This window comes from Pseudopipra pipra, chromosome 1 (genome assembly GCF_036250125.1).
Source record: "Pseudopipra pipra isolate bDixPip1 chromosome 1, bDixPip1.hap1, whole genome shotgun sequence".
NCBI lineage: Eukaryota > Metazoa > Chordata > Aves > Passeriformes > Pipridae > Pseudopipra > Pseudopipra pipra.
The window spans coordinates 79,777,781-79,795,509 of record NC_087549.1 but is presented as its reverse complement, the minus strand read 5'-3'; positions in this window follow the sequence as shown (position 1 = coordinate 79,795,509).

Here is a 17,729-nt window from a genome sequence, read left to right as displayed (position 1 = left end):
GTTTTCTTACCATCTTCTAAGGTCAGCAGATTTATTTTCAGTGAAGAACATAAATTTAAAACATAAAGTTATCTTCTGAGATAAATGATTGTAACTAAGAGAAAAACTTAGAAAAACTGAAGGCACAACTGTAGCTTGATTAATGCAGATTAAAATCCAAGGTGGAAAGCATCATATGTTTCCTAAGGCAAATATGAGGCTGCAATTGCTGTGTTTGTGAAATCCCACATCAAAGAGAAATCATTTTTATGTACATTGCGTTTATTTTGCGAAACATGTGAAATATTTATTTAGTATTGTTCTATGGTAGATTACATTCTATCATCCTCCCACATGTCTAGTCTAATTTTGACTTAGATATATTTTACTTGAACTCTGCTAAAATCATTTGTAATAGGAAGAAACAAGGAAAGAAACAACCCCCTTCAAATTATTTCCACTCTAACTCATCAAATATGGGGAAAAAACCCCAAACAAACCAAAGAAATTACCAAAAGCACATCAAGAGTAAAGGCAGTCATCTAAAGTAATTTGACACATTTACCAGAAAACCTGATATTTTTGAAAAGCCTCTAAAAATTTATAAAAGGACTGTGCTGCCTTTCCAGCACTGACAGAAAATAGAAGCAGTATGCATGCATACACAAACATCTGTGATTAGACAGAATCCAATGCCAATTATTATTTTTTGACACACCAATAAGTTGCCTTATAAGTGCTGCCATCATCTCTTATCTATTTCTTCTCCATGACCTTTCCACATGGTAAAATAAACACACTGGTATCCAAAAGAGTAAACTACAAATTACAAACCCCAATATTTATCAATTCATTTGGAAACCAAACAATGTATATAAAGTAACATTCTCACACACATATGAAAGTTTTATTTTAACCTCGATTAAAAAAATAAAATAAAAAAATAACTTTCTCAAACCAATATAAAAAGATAGCATTGGTCTGATACCATACAGTACTACTACCAAGTAATTATAGCAAATGCACAATATGCTAAATCATCATCATTGTGCATATTAGCCCATATTACATCAGTCTTTCTACTTGCATTCATATCTCACAGAAAATAGACAAAATGCTACCTGTTTTATTAGGTTGAATATGCAGTACTGTGACAGAAGATTTTTTCAGCAATTTACTGAATGTTTCTCACTAATTATATTATGGAGACCACCATCATCATATTTCTGTTCCACTGGCAGGAGGATAAGTTTCAGACAAGCCTATCTGTCTGGTACAATCATTTTCCTAGTTATACCAGGCTTACTGGAGCCTAAAATAAAAATATTTAACCTTTTCTACAATTCTGTAGCTGCATTACAGCATTTTAAATTCCCTGGCCTTATGCAGTCAAAACTTCCAAGGACTCTGGGATGAATTTTCTGTGTTAGTACTGCAAAAACTGATTTCATCCCCTGAAAACTGTTTTTTAAAATCACTTTTTCAGATATATACTATCCACATTACACACAAACTTCAACACAGAAAACAAATCATAATAGTACCATGATAGCCAGATCCCAGCTCTCCAGACTCATTCAGTCAAGCTTTCACTTATGATGCTAATGACTTATTATGATGTTAATATCTGACTGTTTTGTGTTTACTTATTTCCAATTAATCCCTGCCATCCATCATATATGTAGCTGTTTCTTTGAAATTCTAACTCTTAGATTTAGTATGCACAGCAGCAGCCTGCTGAACAGTATCTCCTCTATGTGTTGGCTTCTTGTTGCGAGCTTTGTTCTTTAAGGAAGAGTGACCAGACATAGTAGATGTGGAAAGAGGGCAGTGATATTCCTGGAGTCAATGAATATGCACCAGAGGAGAAGTTTCCATGTTGAAAATTACAAGAAGCAGTCATTGCACAAGTAGCCAGACTGCAGCTTGTTCAAAGACACAGGGAAGCCCCTGTGGGAACAGAAAAAACAGACCAAAAGGGGATTTTTCAGAATTTGCAGTAACCCAGACAGGTGCTGAATAGACTGAAATCAAGCCTAGAAGCACAGTCCACCTGGCAGTAATCCATGAATAGGCAAGGAGCTGTGTATATAGACCTTTTATTCTAATATAGTCATCCTACTAGAAAATGCAAATACAGGGGATTGTATTCTGAAAAATTCCAGGTTTTGTATCTCAGAATATTTTGGGGTTCCCTTGAGAAACTCACTTCTACAGAAAGTTTTAGAAAGATTGATTTGAAATCTCTAGCTCACTCCTCATTTCTGTTACACTATATGGTATATAAAGCTACACCAAGATGAGGAGATATTACCAGCTGTCTCATATTTCTCATTCCTTTCCCCAGGATAGAAGATAACATTCTATGCCATACCTGCAGAGAGATGGGCCTGTTCAGCCTCAAGGAGAGACAATTGAGAGGGGACCCCGTTAATGTGTATAAGTATCCGAAGGGAGGGTGTCAAGGGGAGGAGCCAGGCTCTTCTTGGTCGTGCCAAGCCAATAGTATAGTGGCAACAGGCAGAAACTGATGAACAGGAAGTTTCATCTGAATATGACCAAGAACTTCTTTACTGTGTGAGTAGCAGGTTGTCCAGATTGGTTGTGGACTCTCCCTCACTGGAGATATTCAAGACCCTTCTGGATGGAGTCCTGTGCAAGGTACTCTAGGATGACCCTACTTGAGCAGGGACGTTGGACTAGATGACCCACTCTGGTCCCTTCCAACCTTATCCATTCTTTGAATCTGTGATTCTGTGACTATAAGTGTGTATGTCTTAACTGTTCCCCTCCCCATTTAACTTATTCTTTTCCTTAGACATTTCTGAACAAATTTTTAAAAATCCCTACCTATTTCATTCCTGTTATACATACATAGTACACAGATTACATGGCTTCTTTGGAATTTCATTTGTAACTGTTCAGTGCAAACCTAAAACTAATTTTTGCCTCTAAAGAGAAACGACCTTTCAACTTCCCCAGCCTTCACAAAGAGCTCACAACCAGCAGCAATTCATACTGACTGCAGGAGAAGGAAGGATTTGAGTCCTTGTGAAAGAGTTTGAGAAAGCCAAACACATCTGAGGGGACAGGAGTAGCACAGAGCTAAGGGTAATAGGAGAGACAGAAAACACAGAGCCAGACATTTATAATGCATTTTAGCATGCGCTTCTTTTAATTCTTCACAGCCATATCTACTAACTACTCAAAACATGAATATATGCTACTAGAAAACAGCTCAAAATACAGTATGTCACCATCTAAACTAAAGTAACTGGTATAGGATCTGGAAATTACTCATCAAATTACTGACCATTGTTACAGATTTTGCATTACTCATCTAAATGACCCCTATGACACAATAATACATATTCAGTCACTGGAGATGGAATATTTTTATTTCATTTTCATAGCTAAGTGCATCTTTAGTTCAGAATTTGTGCTTTTATTTAGGTAAATCACGGGCCACTCCTCCTCAGATCTGAATACCATCACAGTTCTCAGAGCAAACTAAAAAACAAAGAACACTACTGTTTGCTTAACCTATGCACTCTATCAAGTAAGGCTACTATTAATTCTCATCTATCTACCAAGAGTGCAATCAGCATGCAACCTGATGGTTTAGAAGCACAAGAGGCAAGAGCCCTCAAGGCTGAGAAATTCCTCACTGTCTTTGTGCCTTAAAAATCTTAGTGTCTCGGTATATATTGAAAAAATGAATAAAGGCTGAAGTTTTAATTTGCATGTTGAAATTCATAGGTGTTTATGCTTTAAAAACTGTTTATTCCATGTATAAAACTTATAAACATACTAGTACTAGCATGAAATAAAGCCATGATTTACGTACTCTTTTGTAACCTCTGTACTAAATATATAACAGAAAAATTTGAGAATAATAATTTTCAGTGTATTGCAATTTTAGAAGTATCCATTTGTTATATGATGTCCTGTAGTGGGTTTCTGTGTCTAGGTTTTGGTAACAGGGGTGCTACAGCGGTGGCTTCTGTCGGAAGCTCCTGGAAGCTTCCCCTGTCTGATGGAGCCAACGCCAGCCAGTTCCATGACGGGCTTCCTGCTGCTGGCCAAGGCCAAGCCAATCAGGAGTAATAGTAACGCCTCTGGGAAAACATATTGAAGAACAGAAGGTTGTTGTGCAGGTGAAATTTCCAGCCAGGAAAGAGTGGAGTGGGAACATGGGAACAACAACATAGACACCAAAAGCAGTGCAGAAGGAGGGTGAGGAGATATTCCAGGTGCCAGAGCTGAGGCCCCTGCAGCCTGTGGTGAAGACCGTGGTGAAGCAGCTGTGCCCCTGCAGCCCATGGAGGATCACTGGGGTGCAGAGACCCACCTGCAGCCCATGGAGAAAGGACCCCATACCGGAGCAGGTTTTTCCCAGGTAGGACTTGTGGCCTCTGTCAGGGACCCACGCTGGTACAGCACCCCTTGGAGGAGTGACCCACGGGACAGCAGTTTGTGAAGAACTGTTGCCTATGGGAGGGACTCACGTTAGAGAGGTCCATGAAGGACTGTGTCCCATGGGAGGGACCCCACAGGAGCAGGGAAAGGATTCTTCTCCCTGAGCAGTGGCAGAAGCAACAACTATAACCTCCATTTCCCATCCCTCTGCACCACTGGGGGGGAGGGGAGGGAAGGAGAACATGGAAGGAAGGAGGGGTGGGGGGAAGGTGTTTTTAAGATTATTTTATTTTTCACTCTTTTGCTCTGATCCTGTCAGTAGTAAATTTAAGTACTATCCCCACTTTGAGTATCTTTTGCCCGTGAAGGTAATCGGTAAGTGACCTGTCCCACCTCTTATCTCAGCTCATGAATTCTTTGCTGTTTTTTTTTCCCTCTTCTGTCCAGTTGCAGAGGGGAGTGAGAGAATGGCTGTAGTGAGTACCTGGCATCCAGCCAGGGTCAAGCCACTAAATGTCCAAATACTGATTTTTAATGTAATGACTACAGACTGATTTCTACACATATTTTGAATACATTTTTCCACTTTTTTTTACAGGAGTTGGTCATTTGATCTTAAATAAGAAGAGATCAAAAGGAAGGACAGTAATCCTTCAAGATGGGATATGTGACTATTTTTCCTTGAAGAATGGTAACCTTCAGAGAGGATGAGATAGTCCTGTTTATCTGTTTCAGGTTCCTAGCTCTACAATAAATAGATGCTTTTCTTCATTTCAGATGCTTCTAATGGTCTCTCCCAATCAGTGCTGCTATCAAAATTCTAATAACCAATTGTTCCTCTTTTCATTCTAGTGTCAATAGTAGTTATTTAATAATTTAATAAATAATAAATAAACAACATTATACTGAGCAAGCAGGCTAACACAGTTCCAATTCTGAGCTGACAGAGATATTATTTATATAAATAAATCATTTTAGGTCAACAATAGTTCTTCACTTTTAAGCTAAAACAAGAGATATCGCACCTTTAGGAGTAAAGTACAGTCTCTGCCTTCCATACCTAAAGGCAACAGCAGATGATTTTTTCCACCCATATTCTTGTTTTTATAGTTCTCAATTAATTGTAAGAGCTTTCTTCCTATCATAACAGTATCTACATTGCTGTACTTATCCCCCAGTTAATATGATATACCCCATATTGGACATTCTCCTTCTCATACATTACCTAAGCCCAAATAATATCATTACATAGCTGGAGACAGAGTAGAAATTGCTACTACAACAGAAATTCTTTATTTTAGGATTACTTTTTTTTCTCTTTTCTAAGGATACCAAATGTTAATAATGTTGCTTGAGCTTTGGGGATTAGGAATTTTTGTTGTTCATGGTTGGTTAGTTCTTTTTTTTTTTTAATTGAGAAGGCAGTTAAAATGCCATAAGGTAAAAGACTGTAGCTCATCTTGACTTATTTTTGGTCTCTCACCCGAGCTAATCATCCAGTCTTCGTTTTCAGTTAGTGGATCAAAACCACACCTCTAGGACACATTCCATTCATTTGTTTCTTTACTCCATGATGCAATCAATCACACCAAGGAAGTATCTTACTCTTCCATGATTGTAGGACAATACCTGAATTAATCACATAGCCAATGTAGGACATGTGGCTATCTGATTAATTCAGGTATATGGGTTTTTCCTCTGGAACGTGATTCCTTCCTTAAAACTCTTCAAGGTGCTTGCCAAGAAGAACAGGTAAATGTGTTGCTTCATAACCTCTATACTGAAATATAAAATTTATAGGCCTTAAAAAATGCAATGCTTCACCACCACTTTGGCAATGGCCTGAAGGGCAGGCAGAACATTTTGCTTAACTTGCTTTCTCTCTCTCTCAAAATCTATGGTTTTATTTCTGTCATAGCTGCAAATATGAAGCTATAATACTGTTATAAATCATACTATTTTTAAAACTTCTCACTAAAAATTCTTTGCAAGCATAGTGACAGATTTGCTGCTAACAAGCAAATGAGCATCACAGGAAGAAACAAAAATAGTGTACTACCTTGCACGTTTTTCTCCTGCTTTCCCGCTCCCTGTGCAGTACATAATTCTACATAATTATTTAGTGCCCTGTGGTACTGAATGTTGTAGGTTGATGAAACACAATGCTGAAAAATTGTCAGAGAAAGTAGAACTAAATGACTCTATGACCTTTCAATGACATGTCATCATCAGATGGTAAGAAATTTGCATGCAAGCTGAAAGGCTTTTTTAAAGTTGCTTAAATGTATTTTGTGACATAGTTTTATATTTAAATCCTACAATTTCCTTCAAAGAATTCTTCATTATCTTTCAGGTTAAAAAAACCCCAAAACACAAAAGCAAAGAACAAAAAACAAGCAAACAAACCTTTGTCAGAAGTTCTGACTAACAAATAAAAAATCCACTTGAAAACTATTTCAGAATCAAAATTCTATATTTTTTTTATTCTGGTTTAATTATATGTTATATTATATTAGAGCAAGAATTTATTTTCATATCTTAAAGCACAGAGGACTTTTGTTTGTTTTTGTTAAAAAAGATAGTACACCACTTGTCATTTATATGAACAAAGTAATGAATTGCAAATCAAGAGAACTTGGTGAAGCATGAGACCATTTAGCAAAATATTTATATATCCTGCACAGATTATTCCTGGAAAGGTTATTTGAGTGCAAATGTGACATTTTGAAATGTGTGACTGCAGTGAAAACTAAATCAATCATAAGTCATTTATCACTTAGTAATGAAATTTAATGTTTTTCTTGATTCTCACTCTTATTTAAAGAGGTCTTGTCCCTGTAATTATTTGCCTTGAGTCGGATCTTCCTACTTTTTTCCAGACAATTAACATTTTTCTTGATTACATCTGACCTGGATAGGAGTCTGTTCTTCTGTAACAAATACATGTTTTAATAAAATTAATATCCCAGCTTGAGTCATCGATATATCACAGTATTATTTAATATTTAATTCCATAGCATTTGGCCCACTTACTGTATCTTTTTCACCAGCTTTATATCTTTTGCAGCCATTTTAGATAATCAGGCAAACAAACTGTGGTCTCTAGGTTTACAGTCCCAAGCTAACCCTTTCTCCTGCTTGGGCTTCCACTTCAGGGCACTGGTTAAATAAGAAAAAAAGGTAATACATTCTGTGTACTAGCAGAACAGACTACATGTTCACTAACATGTGATTTTCTGTTTCTATGTTGCTTGAAATTTCCCAACTTGCATTCATTTCACTTATGCATACATATTACCTGCACAAAGGTCTTACGGCTATACTTTGATAACATTTAAGGTATTTCGTACTATTTTTGTACATAAATCAAGGAAACATTTCCCCTACCCCCCTCTGTCCCCCACAAAAGAAAAAAAAAAAAGGAAAATTGAAAACACACCAGCACATGATCAGGTATTTAAAGGCTGAACAAAGGTTGGGTGTACATACTGGATCAATAAGAGAAATTATGTCTTTATAAACAAAATTAAACTTAACTGCAGTTTTCTTTATCAGAAGATCTTTTCTGCTAGCTCAGTTAGGGAATTTACGTACATATATGCATGTGTTTTTGATTAAACATAATATTAAATAAAATAGCTCCTTCAGGGTATACATTTTACAAAGGTTTGTCTCACAGATCCTTCTGAATGGAACAGTAGTTTTGCTGTTGCAGAAAACTGCCTTTTCATCAAAGGTAACGGTGGGTGTTGCATAAAAATAATGGAACACAACTTAAATGGGGTCAGGACAGCAGCAGTGTGTTATTGCAGCTATAGGAGAGAACACAGAGCAGCAGCAATGTGTCACACTGCTAATATGAATTTTCCCTCTATGGGTCAGAGTTTATATACCTTTAGGTTATACAGTCCATTCTGCACCAACACCATGCCAGACAAGCAGGACATGGTAAATAACAAAAGCAAACTAAATCTTTCTGATAAGGAATGTCTACAGTACAGCCTGACAGGAATAATCCACTTCTTTTTTAACTAAGTTGTGCTGACTGGTAAGACTGCCACATGTTTCTTAACTAGTGAGGTCTACAAAAACCCATGAGATCTTCAGTCTCTTCCTTCCACAAAGGAAATGTGTATCATAGAATCACAGAATGGTTTGAGTTGGAAGGGGCCTTAAATGCAGAAGCACTGCATTACTAATCTTTCCATCAGCAAACAAGACCATCACTGCACAGTTTTGGCTGATGCCAGTCATCTAAAATAAATACACCCTGTAGTCAAGCTTATGTTCCTAAGGCAAGAATGTGCCTTCATGAAGGTATTGTTCATCAAGAAAGAGTGCATTTCTATTTGGTCAAGTGGAAGTTATTCAAAACAATAACAGAGTTTTTAGAAAGGCAAAACCAAAAAATAGGAGAATCCCATGCATTTCCCTTAGACAATATATGAAATTTCACAATAAAGTTTGAGTGTTTAAATAACCAGAATTTCTGGTTCGAATGCAAAGAACTTATTGACTCTTGGATTATTCTGGGATGGATAATTTCTTATTGTTAATGGTAATTCTCTTACTGAGATGAAAGTTTACTTTTTTGAAGTTTTTATGGGATAGTAAACTCAGTTTCCTTTCATTCCATTGAAGTGCCAGTCTGAAACTACTGTCTGACTCTAAGAATCAGTAATAGCAGGCTGAGATCCCTTCTGCTACAATTGCAAGGCATACTTCTTGAACTCACCTTTTCTAAAATGAAATCATCTCTCACCTCTACTGCACATATCTTTTCCTTTAGATCTGGAAGGACACATAGCATTATAAGAAAGGGGTTAGCTCCAAAATCTGCATGTAGACTGCTTCGGTACAGTGGTCAATAATCACAAAGTCAACTTTGGGTTCCTTACCCAGTTTACAAATGACATTTCCTGTATCTTTGTCCTATTCAGAAGCTGCTCAGTAGTATGTTGTGTCACACTGTGCTCAGGTGGCAATTCTCTCTGTGCATTCCTGTAGAATTTTGCTTTGGCACCATTAATATTAACATTCTAAGAAATGGTTGAGAAGCATAGAAAAGTTACAGTTACAGTACAAGTAGTATAGTTCAGAGAATCAACCTTTAAAAGCAAGCACTCAAAGATTAAAGAGATAGCTACTTCCAAACTGACAATCTGCAGAATAATAATTTTTTATGTACAGACTCTTAGAGACGTGGCTGAGGGAGAGGCTGTGACGCCACACAGGAGCACACACAAACTCATATGATAGTCTAACAACAGGTATCCTACTGTCTTTCTGTTCTTTTTGAGATATTTCTACCTACATTTACAAGACCTAAACTCTCTTTGTAATTTGGTACATCACACTCTTCAAGAAGCCAGGTCTACAGATAAGATAATGGCTTCAGCATGAAAGTATAAGACAAATTCAGGTGTACACATCAGGATTTCCAATTAAATTGTTAGGTGATTTTTTATATATATTTTTTTTGTTTCTGAATCTTATTAAAGCATTTACTGAATATAAAGAGACAAGGGAAATATATATAAAATATATGAAAAGAGCATGCAAAAGAGGCAAAGTGAAAAAAGAGGTTATCAAGTAATGGTGGAAGGGGACATAGTAAAACATAAGGAAGAGATAACAATATACATTTGTGTTAAAGCACTGGGAAGTAATAAGTCAATGTTACTGAGCTACTCAGTAGTTTGAGAATGCACAAACCTAGAAGCAAAGTGATTACATATGTCTTTAATCCTATTTAGAAATTACATTTATATACAAAATTAGCTAGTTTATCTATTTTAATTAGTCTTTCTCCAGACAGGCATTCTTTGCAACTATATATTTATACTAGAGCTTATGGGAACATTTCCTATGCTAATTTGGCTTTTAATACCAAAAAATAGATATAAATAATAATAATTAGAAAACCTTTGGATTTGTTTAAGAGATGTTTGTGGTTAAGTGGGCTTTTTTGTCTGTTTTGTTTTTAGATATAATTTTGTGCTGATTGTTTAAAAAAAATATAGACATAAGAAATCCCCTCTAACAATTTATCTGGCATTTTATACTTCCATAAAACACTCCACGGTGCCCATTACTTTTTGATATCAGCATGCATACTAAACTCAGTGTAGGTGAGCTGTGTTAATATTATGCTTCAACATCATACCCTGGTGTGTCTTATTGCCTAAATGATGAAAAGGCCAAACATTTACAGTGTGCTCTCATGTTTCATAGAAAAAATCTACATTACCATTCTTTGTTACTTTGTCCTTTCAGGAAAAAATGGTTTAAGAAAAAATAACAAACATCATTCAATTAAACCAGCTTTCTCCAAGTGCTAATACACAGCATAGTCTTGTAGTTCTCTTTCAGTAATGAGGTCATATCCCTTGTACATAGTGTTAACACATATGCATACTAATACATAAATTATATATAAGTAGGAAATCCAGCAAAACTTACAATCAACATTTAATTAGATATTAGTATTTTTAATTTAACTAAACATCAATATGTTTAAATAACATGAAAGGACTGAATGTTGTAGAGGCTGACATGTTTACTGCAGAATATATTAAGCCTGAGAAAGAGCAGAACTGCATTGTGTGGGAAACAGAATTTTAGGTCAGCATCAGTGTCTCATTACACATCTCAGCTGTTTTAGGGCAGAGACTATCATCCTGAGAGCCTTTCATTGTAACACTACAGTGGAGTACAGTAGAAGAATCTGCAGTCACAGAAGTCTTTTAAACAGCTTCAGAGATGGTGACTCAACCACTTCCTTGGGTAGCCTGTTCCAATGCTCGAAAACCCTTTTGGTGAAGAAATTTTTTCCTACTATTCAATCTAAATCTTCCTAGAGCAACTGGAGGCCATTTTCTTGTTTGTTACTTGGGACAAGATACCAGTCCCCATCTTGCTACAACCTCCTTTCAGATAGAGAGTGATACAGGCACTTTGACTTATTGAATCCTATATAATGAACCTCAGCTATCCAACCTGTCCAGATCCTTGTGCAGAGACTTCCTACCCTCCAGTAGATCAAAACTCCCACTCACCTCAGTGTCATCTGGAAACTTACCGAGGATGCACTCGATCCCTTTTTTTAGGTCATCAATAAAGATACTAAACAGGACTGGCTCCAATACTGAGACTTGGGAACACCACTTGTGACCAGCTGGATTTAATCCATTCACCACCACTCTTTGGAATTGATCATTCTACCAGTTTTTTATCCGGTGAACAGTGTATCTGTTCAAGCCATGAACAGTGAGTTTCTCCAGGAAAATACCGTGGTAAACAGTGTCAAAGGCTTTAATAAACTCCGGGTAGACGACATCCACAGCCTTACCCTCATTCTGTAAGATGGTGACCTTGTCACAGAAGGAGATCCAGTTAGTGCTTCCTCTACTTAACTTGTTTTTGATTAATTAATCAACTAGTCTGTCACACAACAGTTCTATATATTATGAAGATTGAGATTGCTCAAAATAGTATACCTCTTGAATACTACTTCATCTTTAATTTGGAATCAGCAGCCTTTAACTGGTCCTACAGGAATCTACCAGGAAAAACTTAACATGAATTTTAAAAGCAGAATATTTTTGCACAGCAAGTTAAAAACCCTGGTTCTCTCAGCACCTCAGCTCTCATCCTGGAAAAGGATTTTACTCTACCTATGGGTGGGGGACACTCTTTCTGCAAGCACATGACATTTTGTGGTACTGAGGCTTCTCTAGGAAACATCGGACCCTTTTCCTCACCCTACTTTTCCTGACGTTGTAGGATTAATCATGCCAAGATGTCTTGTATCTCTGCAGAATTCCTGGAAGGTTGCTAAAGAAGGCTGTAGGAACAAACTGCTTCCTAAATGTTACTGAAACTGACTCCCATCTGCAAGTGCATAGTACCACTTCAGCATTAGCTCCTCAGCTTGACCTATAAGATACCTCTGAAGTCTGAATACCATTAAAAGAAAGCAGCAACCAACTTCATTGTCGTCTACCATCCTTCTGGCATTTTATTATCTGAAGAACCTTACCAGTCCTGAATCCCGATGCTGCTTTTTTTGTTGTTTTGGTTCTTTTTCTTTTTCTTTTTCTTTTTCTTTTTCTTTTTCTTTTTCTTTTTCTTTTTCTTTTTCTTTTTCTTTTTCTTTTTCTTTTTCTTTTTCTTTTTCTTTTTCTTTTTCTTTTTCTTTTTCTTTTTCTTTTTCTTTTTCTTTTTCTTTTTCTTTTTCTTTCTTTTTCTTTTTCTTTTTCTTTTTCTTTTTCTTTTTCTTTTTCTTTTTCTTTTTCTTTTTCTTTTTCTTTTTCTTTTTCTTTTTATTTTTATTTTTATTTTTATTTTTATTTTTCTTTTTATTTTTATTTTTATTTTTATTTTTATTTTTATTTTTATTTCTTTTTCTTTTTATGTTGTTTTGTTACTGTCTATGGTGGACAGAGTAAATTAGGGCTCACTGGAAAAATGTGAGTGTTCATCACTTGTGGTGTTGCTAAGTATTTGTGCTGGAATACTTCCAGTAGCTATTTCTCCTGGTTTTTAGAAGTTTCGTTTAAAAGTTAAAATAATTGTTCTTCCAAACTCCTGAACATCACTTAGAAGAGAAGTAAAAAACTTCTTTCAGGGTTAAGTAGGGCCAAGCTGCCACTTATTTTGGATACAAATATACCTGACTTAAAAAAATGCAATCTTCAGGATTATAATAAGCAGCACTGGTGATCACATTAGTAAAGACTGAAGTGTAGAAAAGGTTACTTGCATAGACTAGTTTTGTTCTAAATTTCTTTAAAGTGGTCTCAATATTGCATATTCCTTCACCCATCTAAGTGGGTTTTAGCTTCACCTTAAAACATTTGGTACAGAAACTATCTCTATCAGCATGGATTTTAAAATTCACATCTATTTTATACAACACTATCTTTAATGTTTCATTTATGTGCAGCCATTATTAATAATTAATAATTAAGTGAAAAGCACTTACTCCATGTGTACACATATAATTAAAAAAATTAAATAACAGGAAAAAACTTTACATTTTTACATACCTTTCTGATTCTATTTTCATTCCAAATTGGAACTGTTCAGGGACATTTGGAATGAACAGACCACAAATACTGCTGTAGGCTTTTTAGGACAATAAATTATCAGTACCACTTTGAAGGTAATTCATCGGTGAAATGTGATTTCTTTTTCACACCTAAAGGGAAATGCTTCTTTTGCCTGGTACACAGAGATAAAAAGACATTTTTCTTTTTCTCCTAGTTTTTATGCCCTCTCTGAAGGTTAGACAGGCTGCTACTATCCTGAGACCAGGAAAAACCACAGCTTCCTCTCCTTCTGCCAGCATGTTCACTTCCCAACACAAAGTTTCAAAAAGAAATAAACCAGAATATTGCTCACAAAATAAAGCAGATATTTATGAAATATTTTTTTTTTTCCATGGAGTGAAAATGTATGTGTAGACAAACATATACCACTATAGTGCTATGGTTTTGTTTTTCTAATTTTAATATAGACAATATAAGAAAAGTGAATTTCAGTGAGACCTCATGTAACAAAATCCAGACTACTCTCACCTTTCAACACCACATAGGTATTTCTTTCCCTCCACAGTTAAAGCTCAGGGCTTCATATTTTAAAAATCTAACTCTCACTCTGATTTACTCTACTTGAAAGAAAATGTATGAGTAACTGTGAACATGCATTTAATCTTTAAAGTACTCCTTGAAAAATTCTCCTTACTTTATCCATCGCTTAAGTCCTTCCCTTGCAAATATGCCTTGTCCAGTGCCATCAATGATCCATGACTACACTAAAAAATAGACTTCCGATGAAGAAAAAAAGATCCCCTTCAAATGCTAGAATTTATGGACTACTAATTTTTCTTTTTATTTTTGTAACATTCAAGGGAGGCAGTGTTTTAATCAAACTAGTGCATGCTGAAATTTGTACCAGATAGAAGCATTCTTAAATATATCAATCACACTGTCTTTGGTGCTGTCTTCAAATATATTGCTGTCTTCAAAACAAACAAATCACCAATTCTGAATTCTGCAAAGACATGGAAAATACAGATTTGAGACCTATATTGAACTCAGCTATACTTCCTTTGGTGGGTTGGCCTTAGCTGGAAGCCAGATGCCCCCCAGTCTGCTCTATCACTTCCCCCTCTGAGCTGGACAGTGGAGAGAAAATAAGATGGAAGAAAAATCATAGTTTAAGATGGAGAAGTTTACTAAAACAAGGAAAGAAAAAGAAACCAAGGTTTTATTCTCTACTTCCCGTCATCAAGCGATACCTGGCCACTTCCAGGGAAGTAGGGCTCCAGCATGCATAGTAATTGCTCTGGAAGGCAAGCTTTGTAAATAATGAATGCCCTCACTTCCTCCTTCTTTTCTTAGCTTTCATATTTAAAATGACAGTGATATGGTATGGAATATCCCTTTGGTCAGTTTGGGTCAGCTGTCCCAAAGTTATGTCCCTTTCCAAGATTTTGCCCACCCCTAGCCAAACCACCAAAGCACCTTTCTAGGTACCAATGCAAAGCACAGCACTGTGAGGGCTGCTATGGAGAAAATGAACTCCTTCTCGACTAAACCCAATACACTTCCTGAATTCAACAGGTAAATCAATATAACAAGCAAGGTAATCTTAGAAGTATTAGCTTTGTCAGATAAGTATTTTGGATTCAAAATTCCAATTGTTTTTTCGGTGGTTAAATGCCGTTAATCTCAACCATTCTGTCTCCAAATTCTCATTTAAATCGTCTTATATTGTATTTCTCTAACATATTCTCTAAAGTCTCCTCTCTCTTTTGATTAGAGTGTGGTGCTAATTACACCATAATTACATGTAAATGTAATTATATTTGATCCCTGTATGGGCCATTCACTTAAGAGCTGGACTTGATGATCCCTTGTAGGTCCCTTCCAACTTAGAAGGTTTTGTGATTTTTTTAAAATATCAGTGCTTCTTAAAATAAGACAATTAGACAGGTACTCACAGATTGATTCCCGTCACAGGAGAATTTTTCAAGCCTTTCACAGAAGCAGAAAGTCAAATTGCGGAGGACCAGGCATAGGCATGTTTTGTCTCAAACATTTTGACTGTTGTGGCAGGAAAGTTGTGATTGGGAGAGGGTCCTGCAGAGCTGCATGGGGCAGTGCTGCGCTTAGCCAACTTCCTGCCCTACCTTGAGATTTTTACTCAGTATCATGTTCCCCATCCAACCCAAATCACTACCTGAAGGGCTCAAAAGGGTTGGCTGCACATGTGTAAATGAAATGGCATGAGAAATCTGGTTTACATGAGAGATGTGCACTGGGTTAACTATACAAGGAAGGAGATTGGTCCCCCTCCCCCTCTTTTTCCACTCTTTGCCTTTCTTTGTCTCACTGTCACAGCTCCAGACCATTCACACAGCAGGATCAACACAGGATCTAGGGACTGGTGATCTTCTTTGTTCTCTTTTTCTCTTTTCTGCCTTTATTTCTCTCCTCCCTTGCTTTGTCTGGGCAAAGTGCAACTATGATATTCCTGTACTCTGTACTGAAGTTTATTGTGGGAGTGGGAAACGCAGAAGTGTGTTGTGGCTCATTAGCCAGCACCTTTGAGAAATGGTGTGTTGTGGCTTATTAGACAGGACCTTTGAGAAGTTTGTTGTGGGAGTTGAGAGCTTATTGATTTGTAGTGTAAAAATTAAGGGCTTGTTAGCCACTGCTTTTGAGAACTGTATTGTAAAATTTAAGGGCTTGTTAGTCAACACTTTCTGGGTCTAAATAGTGGGCTGGTTGCTGGAGTTAAGGCAACTATACAATAAAAACATTAGAGTTCCCTGACACATGGTCTAGTGTCTTTGTTCAGTCTGGCAAGAATTGACAACAAACATCACCCCCCCACCAAACGAGTTGTGACACAAATAGTATCCATCATTATAGTGTTGATATGAAAGAACTAAAGTCTCAGCAACCATGGTAAAGGTAACAGCTATAAAAAGAGATACAGTAGTCATCTTTTGGGTACTTTTGGTTGTGCAATATGCTAACTAAACAGAAGAAATGCAAGAAGGAAAATAATTATTTTCCCCTCAAAATTTTGCAACCAATAATCTGGAGGAACACATTACTAAAGAGTCAGCAAATCAAAGAAAAAGTTAAAGGGCAGTGTTGCAGGAATTCAAAAGGAGAAAACAAATATGTGCTTTTACTATATGAGGGATGCTCAGTAATCAGCAGGTTGCACAATCTTTCTGATAACTATAAACATTATTTCACGAAGAAAATGTGGAACGTAAAATAAGTAAAATGAACATATCATAGTTGTATAACTAGAAAAATAATCTTCATAAAAGGTACTCAAGTAGAAGTACTGCGTCTGGTGAAAGAATGAATAAGATGGGTAGCAGTAAGTTGTAGCAGTGACAAAATGGGTTCTGCTAATTGCAATTAAGGGGTAAGTGGCAGTTTAAAAGTTTAAACAATTAAGCATGGATTTTCAAGCCAAATTAGCAAAGCATATGAAACATCCTTCTACAGATATATAACAATGACTTTCTTCCTTTCAAGAATTTTAACTCCAGATTTCAACAAACAAATACTGGAAAACAGGTTACAGAAACTGTTTTATTTTTTAGGTTCTAAGAACCTATTCCACAGTACTACCACCCTCCCAGCCTTTATCCACATGAAAAGTATTAAAATAATATTTACCTTTCAACTACATTTAACTGGCCACTGATTCTGCAGTGGAAAGTAATCTCTCAGCTAAGACACTATTTGAAAATGCAATGAAAAATTAGATATCATTAGAAAAGTGAGAGGGCAAGGAAGAGAGAAGCCTATATGTAATCTTTCAGGAGATTGACTAACATCAAAGGTCATATAAATGTTGACAAATCTCAAGTCATATTTTCTTTCACACACAAAGTACTGAATATGTTCATGTTTAAATGAACATGCTCAAGGTGTTTAAGTAAATAAACAGTTCTTGGCCTTAAGAGGTTCTTTAGTCATATACTTACTATTTCTAGAATCCACAATAACACAAAAAAAGGTCATAACTGGGTCTCACTTTAAAATTTCCTTGACTGAAATAATATTTATTGTCACAGTCATCTTGAAAGTGTAAAATTCTTTGAATTGTTACAAGAAGTCAATCATACAATCAAGCTCAGTTGTACATGCGAAAATACGTAATCATTCAATCCTTCAAAGGAAGCATATAGAATTGAATATACAGATCTCTTAGAGTAGCAAAAGTAATAACAAAAATAATATAGATAAACTGTGAATCCTTAATCACGGGGCAGAGAATAAAAAGAACACAAA